This window comes from Carcharodon carcharias, chromosome 18, assembly GCF_017639515.1.
Source record: "Carcharodon carcharias isolate sCarCar2 chromosome 18, sCarCar2.pri, whole genome shotgun sequence".
Taxonomy (NCBI): Eukaryota; Metazoa; Chordata; class Chondrichthyes; order Lamniformes; family Lamnidae; genus Carcharodon; species Carcharodon carcharias.
In genome coordinates, this window is record NC_054484.1 from 68,203,932 (window position 1) to 68,227,286 (window position 23,355).

Consider the following 23,355-nt stretch of genomic DNA (forward strand, 5'->3'; position numbering starts at 1 on the left):
TAGTATCCCAGTTCACTTCACCTAGCTCAGCTTTCATGCACACATAGTTGTCCTTATTTAAGCTTAAAATATTAGTCTTCGACCCACGCTTCTCCCTTTCAAACTGGATGTAAAATTCAATCCTCATCCTCATCAAGTCCTCATCCAGGTTTCTACTGCCAATCTGATTTTTCCAGTTTATATATAGATTAAAATCACCCATGATTATTGCTGTCCCTTTATCACAAGCACCCAGTATTTCTTCTTGTATACTTTGTCCTACATTTGTTCTATTAGGGGGCCTGTAGACCACTCCCACTCTTGACTTCTTTCCCCTACTATTCCTCAACTCCACTCAAACTGACGCTACATCCCTGATGTTTACTGGGGTGGGGTTTCAAAGTGGGGGTGAATGGGATGAATCGTGGAATTATGGTTGGGTAACCCAAAAGTGCAGATTTTCATTCCATGAGGTATATGATTTCTTTCCTCAGGTTCCCTGCCCTGAAAGCCAGCCTGATTGCCAGGGTTGGCTGCCTGAGGATGAGCTTCAGTAAAGGCTGTAGGTAGGTTTAGCAGTGGTGAAGGGAGAAATTGTGGTGGGTGAGGATGTATAGACAGATTGTAGTGGGGGTAGCGTCGAGCGATTGTGGTGGGAGGGGGCAAGAATGATTGCAGAGGAGCAGACAATAGCGGTAAAAAATATAAACCATGCAAAAATAGAAAGAAACTGCCTCCTTAAAAGGTTTCAAGGAACAATCTTCCTCCTGTGGTCATCCCACCTTCATTAAAACCTGAAGCTGGCAGGTTTGAGGTGAGGTTCGAAATTTTTAACATTTTTACTTCACACCCAAACCGAATGCACACTTTGGGATCTCTCACATTTCATTTATCTTACAGAACCACATCCATTATAACCCATCCTAGTAACGTAATACAGTTTGTCAAGATAACATTTTGTTCAACAAATGATTTATTTTGAATACATATTGAGCAATTAGAAGATCTATGTAATTTGTCGAGCAGTCATTGAGTGCAGGAAACAGTTTGTAGAGAAGAAACAGTAGCTGTTTCTCTTTATGTAACTCTTTCGAGTACAAACATGTTTCCATCTGTTTCAGATGAAGTTACATTGTTTCATAGTTTGCCATTCTGAGATTTGAACTCTTAATCTTGGGGTTACAAACCCAGTACAATAACCGCTTGGCTATTTAGGCCAAGCTTTTCTCTTTACGTAACTTATTCGAGTACAAACCCATTTCCATTTGTTTCAGATGAAGTTACATTGTTTCATAGTTTGCCATTGTGAGATTTGAACACTTGATACTCTTTTGAGTAAACCTATTTCCATCTGTTTCAGATGAAGTTACATTGTTTCATAGTTTGCCATTGTGAGATTTGAACTCTTGATCTTGGGGTTACAAACCCAGTACCATAACCACTTGGCTATTTAGGCCAAGCAACATGTTTCCATCTGTCATTTCAGATGAAGTTACATTGTTTGCCATTGTGAGATTTGAACTCTTGATACTCTTTTGAGTAAACCTGTTTCCATCTGTTTCAGATGAAGTTACATTGTTTCATAGTTTGCCATTGTGAGATTTGAACTCTTGATCTTGGGGTTACAAACCCAGTACCATAACCACTTGGCTATTTAGGCCAAGCTTTTCTCTTTATTTAACTCTTTCGAGTACAAACCCATTTCCATCTGTTCCAGATGAAGTTACATTGTTTCATAGTTTGCCATTGTGAGATTTGAACTCTTGATCTTAGGGTTACAAACCCACTACCATAACCACTTGGCTATTTAAGCCAAGCTTTTCTCTTTAGGTATTCATACTGCACGTCAGAATACTTTTATAGCCTCTTTGTTCATGTTATCTGCAACACCTGTCTGAGCACTATACAATCAGTGGAGCTTCTCTGTCCCTTCATTGCCTCCTGATTATTACCCTAATACCCTCTTTATCAGTCTCCCGTCTTCTACCTTCCATAAATTCTAGATGATCCAAAACTCTGCTGCTCATATCCTATCCTGCACCAACCGATATTGGTTCCAAAGAGCCCTGAATCTCTTTGCAACTAGAACTTTCCAGTCCGCAGCTGGTAACATTTGTCACATTAGTTAGGGAGCTACTTAACATTGCATTAAGGCAATCACTGATGGTCTATTGAAAGGCTGTGCAATTAATATAATTCCCTTTCCCACATTGCATGAATCACAAAATTTAAGCATCCAGGTACAGCAAGTAATTAGAAAAGCAAAATAAAATAAAAGCCAAATACAGCAGATGCTGGAAATCTGAAATACAAACAGAAAATGTTGGAAAAACTCAGCAGGTCTGGCAGCATCTGTGGAGAGAGAAACAGAGTTAATGGGCGGAATCGTCTGTGGCCCCTGGCATCAGGCGTGTTTGATGGCGTGAGCGGACAATATGGCAAGAAGGCCAAAAATCAGTTTCATGATGCTATGTAGCCAGTTTGCGATTACCTGCTCCACCCGCCGATGGCGGGCCGCGTTTCACACCATCGGACATCAGGAACCTCATTGTAATACATTTGCATATCAATATAAGCCCAGCCCGCCGGAATCGTCCCTCCCCCTGCTGGATCGTCCGCCCATGCGTGATTGCACACCAACATATTTCACAACAGCACATAAAAGGCGTGCATTTAGCAGGCTGCACTTTGAGGGGAACTCAGAGGTGAGTACACAGTAACGTTGTGGAGCGCTCGCCCGGGTCATCTGTTGGACTTCAAGGTTGAAGCACGTTGGGGGGGTGGGGGGTCAAGGGCTGGCCTGCGGTTGAGGGTAGTGCACGAGCACATGTGGGATGAGGGGGGTGGTGGATGAGAGAAGCAGCCATGCATGAGGGAAACTTTGTATAAAGTGACCATTCCTCTGCAGACAGTTCAAGTGCAGCCACATTGAATATGATTGGAGTTGGGGCTCTAGCTTCTTTGCCCATTCCAGCAACGCAGAGGCATCAAAGTGTCATCAAATGCTCCTGAGCTTTTCACCTCTCGGGCTTAGACTGCAAAGTAATGACCATTTCAGTGGACTGCAAAACAGTTGGATGACTGGGCACATTGTACAATCTTCTTGCTAAAGCTGTCCATGGAACAGATACTGGTGGAGGCGCTCACAGCCCCTTGCAACGTTAGCATCCCCGTTTGGACCAGTCTCCCCCATGGTTCAAGCTAACAATGCAGCCATGCAGCATGGGTTAGGAGATGCCATGGACCCAGGGTCTATCAACGCCACCTTTCATTCCTGCAGATGATGAAGAACCAGTGTCGCCAAAGACTGTGCATGTCTAGGGAACTGGTCAGTCACATCTGCCAGTTACTGCAGGATTTGGCGCCAAGGGGGCATGGAGGGCACACACTGCCAACGGCCATGAAAATGACTGTGGCGCTCATTTTCAACACCAGTGGCTCCTTTCAAGGCTCCACAGGTGACCTCTGTGGGATCTCACAAGCCTTCACCCACAAATGCATCCATGAGGTCACGGATATCATCTTCGTGAGGACACACAACTTTGTGCATTTCACCCAGGAGCAGGGGAGCCAGGATGCAAGAGCGATTGGATTTGCCCAGATCTCGGGTTTCTCACAGGTGTAGCGTGCGATCGACTGCACTCACGTGGTGCTCAGATCTCCATGGCAACAAGTGGTCAACTATGTCAACCACAAGGGATTCCATTCACTGAATGTGCAGCTGGTGTGTGACCACCACAAACACATCCTGCAGGTGTGTGCACGGTTTCCAGGGAATGTGCATGACTCCTGTATCGTCAGTTGCCCACAGATACCTGACGTCTTCCAGGGTCCACAGAGGCTGCAGGGATGCCTCCTCAAGGACAAGGGCTACTCGCAGAGGACATGGCTGATGACACCCATGCGGTGGACTCAGACTGCAGCAGAGCAACGATATAACAAGGCTTATGCTGCAACTCGCAACTTGGTGGAGCAAACCATGGAGATGCTGAAAATGAGGTTCCAGTGCCTGGAGCAGTCTGGTGGAGCCCTGCAATACATTCCACGGAGGGTGTCACGCATCACCTATGTGTAAGCGAGACTGGAGTCAAACATTGATAGATGCAATGTGAGGATCTTATGGTGTCTCACTGCATGTTATCATCATCCTCCACAAATCTAGCAGCTATTAGGGCCTCCAAGCACACCTGCCTCATCTAGCAAGGGCTTCATCCCCATCATCGTTGCCTTCGAGGAACTCCTTACCCTCATCCCCATCGGCATCCTCCTCATCGGAGGAGACCTCCAGCTCCTGCATCCCGTCCTCAGCCAATGACCCCAAACCATTTTCTCAGTTCCTCCGTCTCTGTTGCATCTGTTCTGATGATGCCACCTTCCAAAACTACAGTCAAGAGATGGAGGCGGCCTCCCAGCAACAAACCAGGTGTTACGGTGCAGTGCTCCATCCCGTTAGGATAACCCCCCCACCCACACCTACCTATGGCCAGCTGTGGCCACAGTCCATCCAACGGAAGAGATGCCTCTCCACCAACATGGTCTCTTTAATGGTGAAAATTTTAAAAATCTCTTCAGAGGGCAGCTCTACTGTGAGGCAGTCTCTCTCTCTCTCCAACTGCATCGCCCGCTCCCATCTTGGATGAGGGCTGTCAAAGTGTCATTGCTGGAGGGCCTCCTATTGGCTTTCAGGTCTCAGGAGCCCAGCAGAATGGCAAGTACACAACCTGGCTACTAACTGGTCTGCTGGTCACAGATTGCATCAGGAACCAAAGCAACACAGGGTCAAAACTCAGGGATTCGCCCAATGCCAGAATCCCAACCCCAGAAAAAAATCCAGACCTATAAGTCTGACAAAGCCACGATCAAACTGTGCAGCATTTTCTTCAACCAGAGTGCACTAAATTCCCAATCTGCAACATATTCTCATAAAGAAAGGCTGTGCATTTTATTTGTAATCAGTTTGTATCAGTAAACATGCCTTACACAGCACTTCTAACTGCACATATTCTATTGAGTTAGCCAGTTATATTAGCCTACATATTGCCACAACCAGAGAGTTATTGAAACCTGACAGAAGAATATTCAGTGGGTAGATTGGTCGGGTAACTGATGAGGGGGAAGGGCTCTGGACGTAAATCAGGAGAAGGGTGGTGGCGGGGCGTTTGTCCAGGTCCAGGGAGGGTGCCCTAAAGAATTTCCCAGCTATTACTTAGAAATGGGCAGATAATTTATGAAATGCAAATATAAATGTAATTTTACAGAAGTAAATGTTTAAAAACAGCACTTTAGTCCTGTAAATGTTCTTGAATAGAAAAATGAAAGTACATCACTGATTCAGTATTATTATAGTGTACACAATAGCAGTCTGGTGTAACATTCAACATGTACTATGCTGGATTTGCAGATGCTTGTCAGTTTTGAGCTGGCAGATCAGCTGTTCTAGCACTATACAAGAAAGATATGCTCTACTCTTTTTTCACTTTTAAGGTAATAATTGCAGCAAGAAATTGAAAAAAAAAGAAAAGTCAATGTATTAAGTCGTTGAATGGTATGGACCAACCCCAGCCTGAGTTAATCTAATCCCAGTGCAATGCTACAATTGGCCCCAGCAGCCATAGGTTAGGGAAGGGAAGATCAGACAGGATTCCTGTTCTTAATTATTATTCAGCAACCACTGTTGCAAGTACACATGTGTGGAAATTAGATAAGGACAGCAACAGGTTGGAAATATAGAGCAACTACATGTGTATCCAAAAGAGAAAAGACAGATTAATGCTTTATCTAATGTGGAGACCAGAAAATTGGGAGTGTGCGTTGGGTTTACTGATCTTCATAACTGATTCTCTGGTCAGTAATTGCCTCCAGTGAGACTCTTTATTGGGAGTGGAGACTTGCGAAATATCTCCTGGAAGGAGTCATGCTTCCATCCTCTCTTTTTCCTTACCTACAAATCTTGCATTGTCTATTGTATGTATAGCTTCAGTTAGAAAAGGAGGTTTTGATGTTGTGCATTTGTAAAGGCTTTATGAACAGAAGCTTAAAGCTGTAATTATACAGGGACTTGACAATTTGTGTACCATTAAAGTTTTGGTTCCATTACATTTAACATACATAGAAATTTGGTAGAAATGAAATCATGTAAACCTGATAGAGGAAGCTGATAGTTCAGATGCTCAATATTGATATAAGTATTGTAATTACATTGCACTGTGCACATAAGTATATTCTTTGGTCCTTCTGATCTACTGAGAATATTAGAATTCCTTTGTATTTAAAAAGCATAGTCTAAACAAAGCTACTTCCAACTGCACAGAAATATCAGAAAACAAAGCATAATATACATAAGAAAGTCAGCATACCAAATGCCTCTTAAAAGCATTCATTGTCTCTTAAGTCTTTTGTCTAATACTTCAGGGAGTAAATTCTGTACTCATCATTCTACCAAGAATACTTTACAATGAAAGAGATGCATATATACATATATGTGTATTCAATATATACTGTTGTTGATCCATTGGAACAACTCTCAAAATGGGAAAAAAACCAGAAAAGGTGGGAAACACTTGGCAGCACTTGAGATGAGGGAAACAGAGTTTTAGCACTACCACAGTGCTAAATGGGATAGATTTCAAACAGATATAGCAACGCATGACTGGACATCCATGAGGCACTGTGGGCCTTCAGCAGCAGCAGAATTGTTCTCGAACACAATCTGTAACCTCATGGCCTGGCATATCCCCCACTATACCATTACCATTAAGCCAAGGAATTAACCCTGGTTCAGTGAAGAGTGCAGGAGGGCATGCCAGGAGCAGCACCGGGCATCAGGTGTCAACCTGGTGAAGCTATAACACAGGACTACTTGCGTGCCAAACAGCATAAGCAGCAAATGATAGACAGAGCCAAGCAATCCCACAACCAACGGATCAAATCTAAGCTCTGCAGTCCTGACACATCCAGTTGTGAAAATTGGTGGATAATTAAACAACTCACTGGAGGAGGAGACTCCACAAATATCCCCATCCTCAATGATGGGGGAGCCCAGCACATCAGTGCAAAAGACAAGGCTGAAGTGGGTGATTCATCTTGGCCTCCTCCAGAGGTCCCCAACAAAAGTTCATAAGACCACAAGATGTAGAAGCAGGAGTAGGCCATTTAAAAACAGCACTTTAGTCCTGTAAATTAAGTCTGCTCCGCTATTCAACGAGATCGTGGCTGATCTGATAATCCTCAATTCCACTTTCCTGCCTTTTCCCTATAACCCTTGATTCCCTTATTTATTAACAATCTGTCTATCTCAACCTTGAATATATTTAACGACCCAGCCTCTACAGCCCTCTGTAGTAAAGAATCTACAGATTGACTACCCTCTGAGAGAAGAAATTCCTCCTCATCTGACTCTGAGACTATGCCCCCTGGTCCTAGGCTCTCACACAAGGGGAAACAACCTCTCAGCAATTACCCTGTCAAGCCCCCTAATAATCTTATTTATTTCAATAAGGTCACCTCTCATTCTTCTAAACTCCATCACAGATGCCAGTCTTCAGCCAATTTGATTCACTCCATGTGATTTCAAGAAACAGCTGAAGACACTGGATACTGCAAAGTATATGGGCCCTGACAATATTCCGGCAATAGTACTGAAGACTCCAGAACTTGCCATGCCCCTAGCCAAGCTGTTCCAGTACAGCTACAACACTGGCATCTACCCAGCTATGTGGAAAATTGCCCAGGTATGTCCTGTACACAAAAAGCAGGACAAATCCAACCCGGCCAATTACCGCCCCATCAGTCTATTCTCGATCATCAGTAAAGGTATTGGAAGGGGTCATCTACAGTGCTATCAAGCAGCACTTCGCTTAGCAATAACCTGCTCACTGATGCCCAGTTTGGGTTCTGCCAGGGTTACTCAGCTCCTGACCTCCTGACCTTGGTTCAAACATGGACAAATGAGCTGAACTCCCGAGGTGAGGTGAGAGTGACTCCCTTGACATCAAGGCTGCATATGACTGCATGTGGCATCAAGGAGCCCTGGCAAAACTGGAGTCAATGGGAATCAGGAGGAAAATTCTCCACTGGTTGGAGTCATACCTAGCACAAAGGAAGATGGTCAGTCATCTCAGCTCCAGGACGTCAATGCAGGAGTCCCTCAGGGTAGTGTCCTTGGCCCAACCATCTTCAGCTGCTTCATCACTGACCTTCCTTCCATCATAATCAGAAGTGGGAATGTTCGCTGATGATTGCACAATGTTCAGCACCATTCGCAACTCCTCAGATACTGAAGCAGTCCATGTCCAAATGCAGCAAGACCTGGACAATATCCAGGCTTGGGCTGAGAATTGGCAAGTAGTATTCACGCCACACAAGTGTCAGGCAATAACTATCTCCAACAAGGAAGAATCTAACCATCGCCCCTTGAAATTCTTTGGCATTACCATTGCTGAATCCCCCACTATCAACATCCTGGGGGTTACCATTGACCCAAAACTGAACTGGGCTAGCCATATAAATACTGTGGCTACAAGAGCAGGTCAGAGGCTAGGAATCCTGTGATGAGTAACTCAGCTCCTGACTCCCCAAAGCTTGTCCACCATCTACAAGGCATAAGTCAGGAGTGTGTTGGAATACTCCCCATTTGCCTGGATGAGAAGAGCTCCCACAACACTCAAGAATCTTGACAACGTCCAGCACAAAGCAGCCCACTTGATTGGCACCACATCCACAAACATTCGCTCCCTTCACCACCGACGCACAGTGGCAGCAGTGTGTACCATCTACAAGATGCACTGCAGGAACTCACCAAGGCTCCTTAGACAACACCTTCCAAACCCACGACCACTACCATCTAGAAGGACAAGGGCAGCAAGTAGATGAGAACACCACCACCTGCAAGTTCACCTCAAATCTCTCACCATCCTAACTTGGAAATATACCGCCGTTCTTTCACTGTCGCTGCTTCAAAATCTTTGAACTACTTCCTAACAGCACTGCGGGTGCACCTACACTACACAAACTGCAGCGGTTCAAGAAGGCAGCTCACCACCACCTTCTCAAGGGCAACTAGGGATAGGCAATAAATGCTGGCCCAGCCAGTGAAGCCCACATCCCATGAATGAATAGAAAAAAAACACAAGCTGTCAACTATGTCAAACGCAATAGCTTCCACTCGCTCATAGTCCAGCTGGGGTGCAACCGCCAGAAACGCAGCCTACAGGTCTGCACATGGTTCCCAGGGAGCATCCATTGCTCCTACATTCTCAGTAGGTCTCAGATCCCTGATGTCTTCCAGAGTCCACAGAGCCTGCAGGGTTGGTTCCTCGGGGTCAAAGGCTACCTGCAGTGGATGTGGCGGACTCAGAGCACAGCAGAGAGAAGGTACAACGAGGCTCACGCTTTGGTGGAGCAAACCATAGGGATGTTGAAAATGAGGTTCTGGTGCCTGGACCAGTCTGTTGGAGCCCTGCAATACAGTCCGCAGAGGGTGTCACGCATCATCGTCACTGGCTGCGCCCTTCACAACCTGGCACTGCAACGAGGGGAGGAGCTGCACATCTACTACAATGAGGAGGATGTCGACAGGGATGAGGGTGATGAAGTCCTCGAAGGCGAGGATGGCAGTGACAAGGCCACTGGCTATATAAGGTTGGTGCACTCGGGAGGCCCTCAAAACAGCTAGATTTGTGGAGGATGATGACGACATGCAGTGAGGAGACTCCATAGATCTTCACATGGCATCTATGAATGTTTGACGCCTGTCTAGCTGATGGCAGCTTGCTTGCACTCTGTGAACAGGGTCATACCATGGAGATGCAACGGGGAAACTAACTTCTCCTAATCCTATGGCATCCTTTGTGAGGTGAACCCTTCAGGACCACACTGTCAAAGGATACAGATGCTGATGAGATGGGGGCCAGCCACAGCTCAAAGGTGCCGAGAGCACAGAGAGAATGATGGAACTCTGTGCTGCTGGCCCAGGTCATTCTGGCAGCAATGATAAGCCCCATCGAGGTGCAATCATAACTGATGTGTCCATCGACTGTGAAGGCCCACCATCAGTGTGCTGGGAAAGTTGCACAAAGCACAAGGAAGAGGCCCTGGACTGAGACCCCTGCCTCTATATTGTGCAGGAACCAAGGGTTCAGATCTAGGTGACATGAACACTGCTTATCAGAACAAGGAATCATAGGCAAGAAGACATTCTTGGGAGTTTATTTACAATAGTGAACATTACGTACTAGTGATTAACACCCGTGCCCACGCAGTGCAACTACATCTTCATAATGCCTTCCGTGCTCGGTGGGCACCGCGGGGACTGGGTGCTTTATTGACCCCTTTTATCACATTTTGGTTTAAAGTTTGTAAGGTTCCTTTAAACTTTGTTCTTGGTTTTACAGCTGACCTGAATTAGGGGCTGTGCCTAATTTATCCTAATTTTGTTCATTTAGTTTGATTGTTTTAATTCAGAAAGAGTTACATCTTCATAACTTTCCTAACCCTGCCGCTATGTCTTGATGCTTCCCCAACATCCACAGCTGAGATGGGGACAGCCTGCTGACTGCTATGCCCTGCCTGTGATGACCTTGACGGGCATCCTCTGGAGGGCCGAGACTTGGAGGGCCCCGGCCTGCTTTCAGGGTTCTGCTGTGTGGCAGTGGCACCCTCCTTGGCCTGTGGAGCTGGGGTCACAGGAAGAGGGGATTTGGATGGGCCAGACACTCCCGGAGTCACCTGGATGGATGAGCCCATGGTGAGCACCTACTGATCCTCCTCCCTATGGATGCCTGAGGGCCCTTGGCTGATTCCCTGAGAAGGGGGAGCTGGAGTGAGTTCGAGCTGCCCTGCACCCCTCTCACGTTGACTCTGTTGGAGGCCAACTATGGCGTCAATGATGGAGTTCAGCCCATGCAGGAGCAATGTTCTGGACAAAGGTCTCCATGGCGGCCGCCATCCTACCATTATTGACATCAGTGCATTGGCTTGCCGGCGCTATCACCTCAGACTGAAGGCGAACGGACTCCTCCATCGTGCTTTCTGAGGAGTACAGCGGACACCCTTTCCTGATGTTCCCGAGCTTTCCTTTGCAGCTCCAACAACTGAGGTATAACTAAGTCCAGAGGCTCCTCATCTGACTCAGACTCAGCAGATTTCTAGCCTTCAGCAGTCCTCCGAGTGCCAAGCTGCCACCTGCTGTGGATCAGACAGTGTGATGTGCTCACCAGATTATGATCCTGAGGCGACTCTAGAACTAGTTCCAACCAAGCAGTGCAACGTCCATCAGACAACCAAGGTGTGTGTCTCTGTGCTGGTGGAGGATGTGGGTGAACGCTATGATGGGTCTTCAAAGAGTGTCATCAGAATACTTCTTCCAAGGTCTCTTCGGGGCTTGAGTTGAGGACCTGGCTCATGGACCCCCTCGGCTGCTTCCCAGAAGTGCCTGTGAAAACAAGGAGAGATAATTAATGCATGGCAGGGACTGCGGAACAGGGGAACTCACTCACAGCACGGTTGTCTGATGGATGTTGCACTGCTAGATCCTCACTTGGTTGAGCACCGTCGACCTTACTGTCAGCACAGGAATGGTACAGATCATTGCTGGCCCGCTGGATAATTCTATTTTCAAAGTCTGTGAGGACCTTGATGTCGGGCATTCCTGCACCAGTCTGTGACCTCTCCCTGTTGTTGTATGCCAGCTTGTCCTGCATGAAAAGAGATGGAAAGTGTGTAATCCGGACACCTGCCAAGCCAGAAAACAAGGATGCCTGGCATTTGTGGATGGCAAGTGGTGCCATGGACAGGCTAAGGACACGAGCTACAGGGCAAATGAAGGTGTGTGAGAGAGAGTGAATGGTGATGTCACTTGAACTGGCAGTGAGTGAGATCCTTGTGGATGTGTGATGGGTTTGTGAGTGTGAGAGTTGAAAGTGATGGGAAGAGTGACTTACTCTGGCGGAACAGAGGAGATCATTCATCCTTTTTTGGCATTGGATGGCTGTCCTCTTCTACAGGGTGTTGATGCTGACCAAAGCTGCCACTGCCTCCCATGCTGGATTGGTGACCTTGTTTGCTGTTCTTTGCCCAGAATGGGGTAGACGCCATCTCGGCAGGCTTCTACCACGTCCAGTAGGTGCTCAAGGGGGGGCGTCACTAAATTTGGGGGCTCCCTTTAGCAGCTATCAGTTCCAGCAGCTGGCCAATCCCTTGAAGAGTGCTGGCTCTATGTAGGGGCATTCTTTAAATGTGGCTCCCAGTTTACTGAAGGCATGAGGTGATGGTGGGGCGGATGAATCTGAGGCCGCACCGCCAGTGAACCAGCATGTTGCCTGGCAATGCATTATTAATGAGGCAGGACCTGGACTGGGACGATACGGTGTGAAAAGCCATCATTACAACCGGTGGTTAAAACCTCTTTTTTCCTGCCCACTATTGCACTTAGTGCAAATCTGGAACAATTCCACCCATAGTCCTTAAACCGTGCAGGTCTCTGAATGGAACATGTGCACGTTGACATTGACTGTTCATCTGGGTGATGTCCCTTGTCCACAGAGTGTCGTTCCCATGGCACTTGTTGCCTTGGTGACTGTTGTTGTTCCATTGCAGTTGTTAGGGATTTGTAGATCTCTGGGATTGATGTTAGTTCTATACTCAGTACAGCTGGTGAGATCCCTTCCTCCTGACCACTCGATTGCAGTGGAGGAACAGCTTCACTAGTTGTGTTTGCGCCGGTATATTTGGTCGTTCACTTCCACTACATACGATCAAGGTGACAATTTCTCTACTCATGCCAAGTTTCCACATGGGTTGACTCCTGTTGAGAGCATTGAAGGTTTGCGCTCTGACTGGCAGTCCACTGCTCAGCTCTTACAATGGTTTAGCAGTCATGTCAAACTGAAATTTGGCTGTTGTTTCACCTTGATCTTTTCACTCGCCTGTTACTACTTCCAGTTTCAGTAGCTTTTTTGCAATTGGAAGAGTAGCTTGCATGCGGCATGACATCAGACTTGGGCAGGACTATTTTCCATGCCTTCAGTCGGCGTGTTTCTCCACTCAAGGATTGCCTTGCTTATGTCAACGCTAGAGTTGCTCAATACCTTGATGAGTCCTTTGGGAATTATTACTGCCGCCTCAGCCTTTCCATTCAAATGGGGATAGTGCGGAGATGATGTATAGTGCTGAATTTCCCAATCCTTTGTAAAGCAGCTGAATTCTTCACTTGTGAACTGAAGGCCATTGTCACTCATCACAATGTCTGGAATGCTGTACCCACTGACATGTGCTTTCGGGCATTCTACTATTTCACTCATTGTCGTCAAAGTCAGCTGATCTAACTCCCAGTGGTCAGAATAGTAGGCTACAGTGACAAGATAATCAGTTCCTGCCAAAGTGAAAAGATCTACTCCCAGCTTCATCCATGGTTTGTCTGGGATGTCACGGGCCATCAATGGCTCTCCAGCTTATTTAGCTTGGTACTCGTTATATGCACTGCACTGGCCAATGTGGTCTTTAATTTCATTGCTTATGTTTGGCAGCAAAGCACATCTCTTGCCTTTCTCAGGGTCGATTCAATTCCTTGATGGCTTGCAATTATGCGTTTCAGCATCTCTCCTCCCATCTCCTTAGGGATGATGACTCTATTTCCTTTGTACAAGATGCCACCTTGAGCTGTCAATTCATCCCAGTATGCCCAATATGCTCTTGTGACCATAGGTTTGTCCTTGATGCTCTCAGGCCATTTTTTTCAACACCACTTCCTGTAGTGCTTGTAAAGTTGCATCTTGTTGGGTAGTTTGCTTGATTGGAGCAAGGCACTTGTCTGTCAGATTCAATGTCTCTGCTGGGTTGATGGCTTTCAGATCATGTCTAGCTGCTGCTTCACGATGAATCAGGAAGATGTCACATTCTGTTGTAGCATCCTCAACTTTCTTCAGGGGAGCACTGCTCTCGACAGCATGTCAGTGATGTACATTTGTTTTCCTTGCTTGTATGCCATGTACAGATGATATGTTTGTAAATGAAGTAACATTCTTTGCAGTCACTTTGGGGCAGATAGTAGCAGTTTGCGAAAAATGCTCTGAAGGGGCTTGTGATTGGACTCCACTGTTACTTTGTCTCTTCCAAGCAGTTACTGATGAAAATGCTCACAGGCAAAAACAAAAGCCAGGCACTCTCTCTCAATCTGAGCATTGCGCTGTTTAGTTTCCGTTAGTGCCCTGGATGCAAATGTGACCGATTGTCCTTGCTGCATCAAAATTGCTTCCAGACCTGTCTAGCTGGTATCTCACTGCAAGGTGACTTCCTCATTGACCTCATAGTATTTCAACACTGGCATTGTCATCACTAGTTGCTTGATTTTAGTAAATGCTGCTTCTTGTTCTATGCCCCAGTACCATAGCACCTCCTAGGCCGTGAGCTCGCATAATTGTTCACGTTCTGCTAATAAACTAAGCAAGAATTTTGCTAGATAATTTGTTGGATTTGTGAACTATCACACCACTTTCATGTCTGTCACTTGCTGCATTGCTGCTACAGCTCTCACCTCGTCAGGATCTAGACAATGACCTTTTGCCGCCAATACATGACCAATGTACTTGACTTCAGGCATCTTCAATTGCAATTTTTTCTTGTTCAGCTTGATTCATCTGGCAAGCTCTCTCTAGCTGTCGTATTAAATTCTGATCATGGTCAGCTATGGCTACATCTATTGTGTCTCCACATCCATCGATTAGTAGATTGTTTACTATGGTTTCTACTCCAGAAATATCACTGACTACCTCATGTTGTCTGCATTTATACTGTTCTGGTGCCAGAGAAATGCCAAACAGCATATGCAATCATCCATATCTCCGAACGGCATCCAAAATGTCATTTGAAAGCTGCTGCTCTCATCCAGTTTCACTTACCAGTCACCATCCTTCACGTCTAAGGTAGTAAAGGTCTTTGCCTTGGCAAGTTGCAGGAAAATTCCTTCGATGGTTGACATGCGGTAGTGAGATCTCCTCAACGCCTTACTTAGATCCTTTGGGTCTAAGCATACTCTCAGCTTTCCAGGTTGTTTCACTGCCACCATGTAGCTAATCCACTCTGTAGGAGTTGTCACTTTTATTATTAGTCCCCTCTTTTCCAGCTCTTGTCTTTTCGGCTTGACTTGAGGGCAGCAGGAACTTTTCTTGACAGATGCTGAATTGGTCTTACACTCTCATCTACTTCTAGATGACATTCACCTTGTCAACATCCCAACTCTGTAAACCCAACTTTGCACTCCCCTAGGATCTGTTCTGCCGTCAATGGTTTTGTGTGCTGTGACACTTTGTGAATCTCTGTTGGCATATTTAGGGATACCAGTCCAAGCTTTAGACTTGCTTCAGCTAAAATGAGTGACCATTGCGTCCCTATGATCTGGAACTCCAGATCTTCCTTCTTGCCATTACATTGGGTTGTCAGACTTACTTGTCCTCTTGGAATGAGTATCATGCCATTCATATAGCCTCAATCTTATTTTAGAGGGCTTATTTTCAGATCACCACATTGAACTACTTCGCAAAGGTCTGTGAAGGTGATGATGTTGCATGACGCACTTTACTGTGTGCCTTTCTGGGCTGTCTCATTTGCAGCCTTTGTCTGTTTTCCTTTGTTCTTTTCATTAGCTTTTTCTTTGCAGCTTTGAACCTTTGAGTTCCTGGGTTCTCATCTGACATTTCCTATTCGATTGATACAATGATGACCTCAGGTGAGTAACAGTTACAAACCATTTGTCTCTTATAGACTTGACAGAACCAACTTGTTGTATTGTGCATAGTTCTTCATCAGACTTATCTGCTGATATCTCTGCTGTGACCATCTGCATCAACTTCTTTTACTTTTTTCTGGCCAAGCACTTGTGGGCAAAATGATTTTGCTTCTTGCAGCTAAAACACCGCTTTCCCCATGCTGGGCAATTTTTCTTCTCCTGTGCATGCTGACCTCCACAGTTTATGTATCCTGCCCTTTGTCTGTGATTGCTCAGCTCTCTCGGCTTGGACTGACTCTCAGCATAACTCCTGGTCTGCTCTGCGATATATATGCTTTAGCCGATGTTTCACAACTTCCTCATTTCGACACACATTTATCACTTTCTTTAACGTCAATTTCTCATCTTTCAGTAGACTTGCTCTCACTGAGGGGTCTCTCATGCCTAGGACCAATCTATTTTTAATCAGATCATCTTTTAGCTGTCCAAATTCACATGATTCTGCTAGCTGCATTACTGCCATGACATATTGTTAAACAGTCTCATTTTCACTCTGAACTCTAGTATTAAATACATATCGTTCATACGTAACATTCATTCAGAGTTCAAAACGTGCATTCAAAGGCTTTAAAAATCTTTAAAATGGTATTTTTTCTTTGCCCATCTATTAGATTTAGGGAGGTATACACTTTGTAGCAGTCCTTCCCAGCAGCGTTAGTAGCTACTCTTAACAGTTCTGGCTTGCTCATTAAATCTGTTGCAATCTCATAGTTTTGCCATTGTGAATGGAAAAACTGCCAGTTTGGCCATGCATCATTTTTCAATGCTACTGGAGATAGCATTGGAAAATTTACTGCAGCTATTGTTTACTCACTCAGTATTTTTTACTTGCAGCCTCTGTCCGTGTTTACTTAGTCCTTTTTCTCTGCAGCCAGTAATTTCACTTGCAGCCTACGTGTGTGTTTCTTTTGTCCTTTTCTCTGCAGCTTTTGTTTTGCAGATTTGTATTTTACTGTGTGCCTTTCTGGGCTGTCTCATTTGCAGCCTTTGTCTGTTTTCCTTTGTTCTTTTCATTAGCTTTTTTTTTGCAGCTTTGAATCTTTGAGTTCCTGGGTTCTCAGTGTCTTCTCTGCTCCTTTTGCAGGGTTTAAAAATCTGTTTTTCTTAACTTCTCTACGCCATGTTTCAAGTATAAGGGCAGCAGTATCCTTTAGTGTGTGTCTGTGAGAGTATTGAACTGATCTTAAGATGTCTGTCTCCAGAGGCAGAGTGTCTCATAGCAGAGGTTACATGGCTATAGCAAGCCAGTTAGTTAGTACAGCGTTGCATTTCTAAAACCCATTAATCCCCTCTTTCTCTTTCTCTCTCACACACTCTCTCTCCCCCATTAATCCTCTCTCTATCTCATGCCCATTAATCCCCTCTTTCTGTCTCTCCTCCCCCCATTAATCCTCTCTCTCACATACAATCACTGCTCATTCCCCTCTTCGTCTCTCCTTATCACAACAAAAAATTAATCCAAGTGGAGGACTCCAAAAATTTCCAACACCAGCACCATTGTCCTGATTCTTTTGCAAACATTTCACTTACTCAAATTTGTGTCACTCATTTGTGTTTTTCACAGGCAGTTTCCAGTTTTTTCACAGTTCTCTTAGGTGATTTTTTTCTGTTTAAAATTGGTGCCTTGCTCGACCATTGGAGCACTGCACCCTTTGACCTCTGATGTAATTTCTGGTTCCAGCCCCCGCCTCCACCCCCCCACCACCCCTCCCAACCTCCAGATGCCTTCGCCAGCAGGAGAAGGCTGCAGAGGGATTCTGGGGCAATTGAGAGGGAGGGAATTGCTGCAAGCAAGGAGGGAACTGAGTGCAAGAAGGGGAGAATTGCTACAAGGGGGGGGGGGTGGAATTGCTACAAGGGGGGGGTGAATAGCTGCAAGAGGGGGGATTCGCTGTAAGCAGGGGGTGGGGTAATTGCAACAAGCGGGGGGTGAGGCAATTGCTGCATGCAGAGGGGGTGGAATAATTGCTGCAAGCGGGGGGGTGGAGTGGGTTAATTGCTGCAAGCGGGGAAGGGTGGGGTAATTGCTGCAAGCAGGGTGAGTGGGGTAATTGCTGCATGCAGGTTGGGTGGGGAAATGCCGCAAATGAGAGGTGGGAATTGCTATAAATGGGGTGGAGGAGAAGAATTACTGCAAACGGTGGTGTGGAGGGGAGGAATTGCTGCAAGCAGTACTGAAAGGAATTGTTCCAAGCAGGGGAGGGAGTTGCTCCCAGCAGTGGGGGAAATGATGCAAGCTTGGTGGGAGGATTTACTGTAGGCTGTTGTTGGTGGGGGGTGGGTGGGTGAACTTTCTGCAGGCAGTGGTAGGGGGAGCTGGGGTTGAGTTGCTGCAATTGACAGAGAGGGATATCAGAACATGAACCCCAGAAACATCAACCTCAAAATGAAAGAGGTATCAGAGCATGAACTCCATAATGCCAACACCACATAGCAACACATCAAGGCAATGAAGCCCTATATAAACCCCAGACATACTGTACACTTCCAGTGATGGAGTGCAACTCAGTCAAAAATTTAGTGAGAGAGATCTGTGATAAGCCATCCACTAACATGCTGAGGGAGGGGATTCTGGGGTAACATACCCACTGACAGGCTGAGGGAGAGGGTTCTGGGGTAATGTACCCACTGACAGGCTGAGGGAGGGGGTTCTGGGGTAACGTACCCACTGACAGGCTAAGGGAGAGAGGTCTAGTTCACTCCTGAACCATTCAGACCCTGTAACCCACTGACTGAGAGTTTATGCCCCAGTACTGGCAGTGAGTCCCTCTTTGACCCCTAGTAAAATTAACAAGAGATGCCATGGCTCCAGCTGAAGTCAGCTGAAAACTACCGGTGCCTACTCAGCAACTGGGATTCCCTACTGGATTTTTGATAAGTCCAGTAGAATTACCAGTTAATTGGTCACCTCCAATAAAATCCAGCTCAGACCAGAATAAAACCAGATCCTACAAGTTCAGACCAGTTCAATCAACCTGCCACCTTTAACGATCAGTGCACATGTGCCCACTGGCACCCTTTTTTTTTATTCATTCATGGGGTGTGGGTGTCGCTGGCTAGGCCAGCATTTATTGCCCATTCCTAATTGCCACTGACCTTTCCAAAGATTAGGGCCTGGTGAATCATGAGGGCTGAAGGTATAAGTCCAAATACTGAACTTGTTCTCTATGTTGCTGGTTGTAAAGGCCTTTCAGTGCACTGGCATGGCACTCAGGGACAGAAGGAATGTGGCTGTGTCCTGCTGCCTGCATCTTACTCCACTTGAAATCTTGTGACTATCAGTGTGGCACAGGCACATCTTCCACATCGTGCCTCTTCAATGGCATCCTCACATGGAAGCTAACCCTCATCTCTCTCTTCAGTTTCCTGCCCTTCATTGTCTAAGAAACTCTCAGCCTCTTCCATTCTCCCTCTGGCAAGGGATCCCCTTTGAAGTGCCAGGTTATGAAGGATGCAACAGGCCATGATGATGCAGGACACCCTCTCTTTGGAGATTACTGCAGAGCCCCACAAGAGCAGTCCAAACATAGGAAGCATATCTTCAGAATGCCAGTGGTCTTCTCGATGATGGATTGTGTCGAGCCATGCGCCGCCTTGTACCTCTCCTCCGAGGCACTCTGAGGGCAGTGCACTGTCATGATTAGCCATCGTTTGAACAGGTACCCCTTATCCCCAAGCAGCCAGCCCTGTAATCGCTGAGGCCTTTCGAATATGTAAGACACCTGAGAGTGACTCAGGATGTATGGGTCATGGGAACTCCCAGGGTACCTGGCACAAATGCACTCCAGTTGAACATTCAGGGAGTGGATCCCTTTCCTGTTAATGAACATCAGGGGCTGCTGCTCTGGAGGTCTCAAAGCCACCTGTTTGCAATCGATTGCAGCCTGTACTCTAGGGAAGCCTGAGATAGCTGCAAACCCCATAAACCTCGCAACCTGGCCAGCTTCATCAAGTGTGAACTTCACATAATGATGAGCCTTACAGTAGAGGGCATCTGTCGCTTTGATACATTTATGCGTTGATGACTGTGAGAACCTGCATAGGTCCCCGTGACCCCTGGAACAATCTACAGGCAAAAAAATTGAGTGGAGCGGTAACCTTCAGGGGCACTGTCTAGGATAAGATAATCTTTAGCTTGTAGGAGGTCAGAGAGTGAATTATCTGCAAAACACACAACGGTTCTGTCGCAGATGTGGTCAGGCTTTAAATCTCCATACTCACACCCCCCGTGCCATCCTGTAGAGATAATCTATGAAGGAATTAACAGGTTTCCCAGCAGTTGGACTCTCTTATTGAATTTAGCTCCTTCCAATATTTTGTTGGATCTCAAGTTGAAATAAACATCAAAGGAGTTTAAACCCTCCTCAAATTTGGCGGATCACTTATCAATATCTTGTTGTGCAAAGATGTATTTGCAATTACCCTATTGAGTAAAGAAGTGTGTTTACTTATTCAGTTTCTGATATTTTATTTTAACATGAAACAATGCTGTATCTTAAAAATCTTTTCCTCCAAAGGCTCCAATTTTGTGACTGGTCGGGGGCCTTTGGTGAGTCCCAATGGAGTTGGCATGTGAAATTATGATCCATGTTGAAGATTTTAAAAGTGTCAGTGCAGCTTTAAGAGCTTACAGGCTTCCAAGATGGTGTCGCTGTTCACTGCAGAACAATGGAATTCCCACACTTGTCAGTTTTGGCGGTCTTTGCAAAATGGCAGCTCTGCTCTTCGAGAAGAAGTTGTTTGTGGATGTGGTGCCAATCAAGCAGGCTGCTTTGTCCTGGAAGGTGTCAAGCCTCTTGAGTGTTGTGGGAGCTTTACTTATCCAGACAAATGGAGAGTACTCCATCACACTCCTGACTTGTACTTTGTAGATGGTGGACAGGCTTTGGGGAGTCAGGAGGTGAGTTAATTGCCACAGGATTACTAGTCTCTGACCTGCTCTTGTGGCCAAAGTATTTATATGGCTAGTCCAGTTCAGTTTCTGGTCATGGCACCAAATCCACAAACATTCACTCCCCCCACCACCAATGCACAGTATCTGCAGTGTGTACCATTTACAAGACGCACTGCAGGAATTCACCGAAGCTCCTTAGACATCAGCTTCCAAATCAATGACCATTACCATCTAGAAACAAGAGCAGCTGATAGGTCGGAACACTACCACCTAGAAGTTCCCCTCCAAGTCACTCACCATCCTGACTTGGGAATATATCGCCGTTCCTTCACTGTCGCTGGGTCAAAATCCTGGAACTCCCTTCCTAACAGTACTGTGGGTGTACCTACACCACATGGACTGCAGTGGCTGAAGAAAGCAGCTCACCACCACCTTCTCAAGGGTAACTAGGGATCAGCATTAAATGCTGGCCCAACCAGCGAAGCCCACATCCTGTGAATGAATAAAATAAAACAAAAAATTAATTAAATAATTGATAATTAAACAAATATATAAATAAACACACCACAGGCTTTCTTTTTAAGCATCCGGATGGCCATGTGTTGAAACTTGGAATCAGGGATCGGGATTAGCAACGAGGTTCGTTCAAACAGTAATTCTGGCTGAATTAGTGAAAGGGCTTCTCATGACTGGCTGCAGCCTGGAAGTGAAAAGGATTAGCTCACCCTTGCAAGCAATGAACTCTGCATGCTGAATCTGGACTTCCAAGGGGGATTGTGTGGAATCTTCTGCCGCTGTTAAGCTTCTGCACTTAGCTTCCAGGCTCTTCCCTCTGGAGCTTTTTCTGACAAATTTGCTCAGCATCTGTAGCTTCAGTTGGGAGAGTCTTTCAGTTCAGAATCCATTGAAGATGTCCTTTTTCTTAGTCTTTCAGCATTTCTGTGATGATGAGGGTTTTTGATTTGGAGCTGTCACCATGTTGGTATGATGTTTGTTACAGACATATCCATTAAAGAAGTCTTTGTAGTCCTCTGCATGTTAAAGCAAATTTTTATTCACTGCTTGTAACTATATACAAATCTACAGTAAAAGGTACAGGCAAGGAGCTATCTCCGCCCCAAGTCTTAACACATCTCTGGCCATCACCGCACTGACCCTAGGCCTAGGTCATGTGCCTTCTTACATCACTGTGTGGGCGGTATTGTACTCAGTCCCATCTTAACCCTGTATATACCAGACTCGCCTGCTACATTAATCATATATGTGCTTGGGTCTCACTTAAATGTTGCTAGCAAGCACCCAAGTTCAGCTCACTGATTGGGAAGGGATGTAAATGATTTGGACTCCATGCTGAGCTATGCAGCAATCAGGTTTGAAGGAATGAGAGTGAAAATGATCCTGCAGGTGCACCAAATGGGCAGTCCTGCTTCATCTGGACCAACAAAAGTAAAAAATAAAAATTCCTTGGACTATTTTCTGAGGGACCTCCAGTGGTCTCTTTAAAGATTGCTAGTTAGGCTGCACACATTGGTACAGATGAGCAAATCATGCACTGGCACCTGCTCCACCTATTTGAACCTGAAAATTGCAATCAGGGGTCCTACAATCAAACTTAGGACCGTTACTTGCACATTTAAAAAGTCTTATGCCTGTACTACCTGAAAAATCTATCAGTCAGCAATTGGACATCAGTGGACAGCTGAGGAGCCTCCAATTTTCAACATCAAGCAATCCATTTTCTTACAATGCAATCCCTGATGCATTGCAGATAAGTTATGCAAAGTTTGGCATTTTGAAGCTGCCGGTTAGCTTTGGTTTTCAGTTTCTGACTCTCTAAGCTAAATTATTTGAAACAAACATGGTCAGGGATTTATTGGATACAATATTTGTCCAGCTGGCAGGACCACATTATAAATCAATTACAATTTTGTCACTTGTGTTACTTCTTTGATTCTGTTCACTGGGTATTCATGTCTAAAGTGTTCCTAACATTAAAGCATGATTAAAATAAAGGTTCAGCTAAATTCAATACTTTACAACAGTGCAAGGAGCATTGTGCCTTATTTATAACGTCAACCTCAAGTATAATCTGAGAAGTATATATATATCCCTGGAAGTATAAAGTACTGAGAAAAAAACCTCCATTCTGACTTATTTTCTTATGAACTAACTTCCCTCATTTTCACCTGTTAAATTTGCTGAGGATGAATCTTTCTCTCCATTTTTAATGTTTGATCTTTTTCTTCAGATTACACAGTTTCTCATGTTGAATAATATCCTAATTAAATCCTGACTACTTGATTCACATCATCAGACTTAAAACCCACAACCCACAGCCCCAGCAATAGACTGGTCAATGGCGCAATGGCCTCCAGATGCTGGCAGTAATTTTAAATTGTAGGCTCCAGGGACACCACCCAAAGCCACAGTTGCACACATAGTGTGGGTTTGAAGATGAGGATAAATTGTGGATAGGGAACTAATGTAGTTTATAAAGGATATCACTGAATGTGATCAAGGTGTAGGAAGTGAGCAATGAAATTTTGGATGCGTTGGAGTTTATGGAGGATGGAAAGTGGGGCTGGGAAGAAGGATATAAGAGAAACCACAGTGAAAATTGGCTATTGTCCATTTTCAGGTCCATAGAGCATGAGAAATTGGATCTTGCATCTCATTTCAATTATTTAAGCAAGCTGGTGAT